Source organism: Otolemur garnettii, unplaced genomic scaffold (assembly GCF_000181295.1).
Source record: "Otolemur garnettii isolate 467f Iridium unplaced genomic scaffold, OtoGar3 scaffold00035, whole genome shotgun sequence".
Classification (NCBI taxonomy): domain Eukaryota; kingdom Metazoa; phylum Chordata; class Mammalia; order Primates; family Galagidae; genus Otolemur; species Otolemur garnettii.
The window spans coordinates 15,569,078-15,569,949 of record NW_003852430.1 but is presented as its reverse complement, the minus strand read 5'-3'; the positions used below and the strand labels follow the sequence as shown (position 1 = coordinate 15,569,949).

General features: G+C 35.4%; 1 protein-coding gene and 1 non-coding gene across 2 annotated transcripts in view; both read right to left on the bottom strand.

Moving 5' to 3' along the window:
• The window catches only part of RIMS1 (regulating synaptic membrane exocytosis 1), a 474,428-nt gene that overhangs the window by 4,637 nt on the left and 468,919 nt on the right, over positions 1 to 872 (bottom strand). The gene's annotated exons all lie outside the window — the stretch shown is intronic.
• Positions 86 to 254, bottom strand: LOC111725286. The gene has a single exon (XR_002773383.1). It is a non-coding gene; the product is annotated as a U1 spliceosomal RNA (small nuclear RNA).

Here is an 872-nt window from a genome sequence, read left to right as displayed (position 1 = left end):
TCAGCTTTGTTCAGTATACTATTTAGCTTGTCAATTAAATTTTAAATCTGAATCATTGCCTTTTTTCTTCTCCAACTTTCTTTCTTAAAAATGTATGTTTTTTTTTTTTTTTAATCCCCCACTACCACAAATTATGCAGTCAAGTTTCCCACATTTGGAGAAATCGCAGGGTCAGCACATCTGAGTGCAGTGGGGAAGCTTCGTCCTGGGACAACCACCTTCCTGATCATGGCATCTCCCCTGCCAGTCAGTGGTACCTGCTTGTTTTCATTTAAGAATATCCTTATCTTTTTTACGTGGATTAAGTATGATACTTCGTAAAATGTTGAATGTCTCTGAAAACACTAACTTTAAACGTGAATATAATTATTTCCTCATTACTTTTAGCTAGTTGAATCATTTCCACTTCTCAGCCTTGAACTATCTCATTTGCTAGGTCAGCTGACCGACTTTGTTGTTCTAGGTATTATCAGTGTTACCATTCTGTTTTAGACCCCAGTTCCTAGAGGACTTCTGTTTTCTTTTTATCCTTTGAATGTTTTTTGAAGGTGTTTTTAATATTACAGACATACATAGTTGAGAGAACAAATCTGCTCTCTAAGACTTGTTATTATTATAAATAACTGACCGCCGTCCCTTCCCTCAACTTCTCGCCTTCCAAAAGTCACTGCTTTCCAAATTGTCAATATTTATCTTATCTTTTACTTTTTGGAATTTGCTTTCTAAGCACTATTCTTACAAGATATTTCCTTTTCTTCAGTTTTAGATATTATTATTGACTTCTAATTTTGATCTCTGTACTGCTTTCCTGCCCCTGCTACGTATCTAAACATTTCTGCCATCCTGTTCTGCTGATAGCAGTACTTACCTTA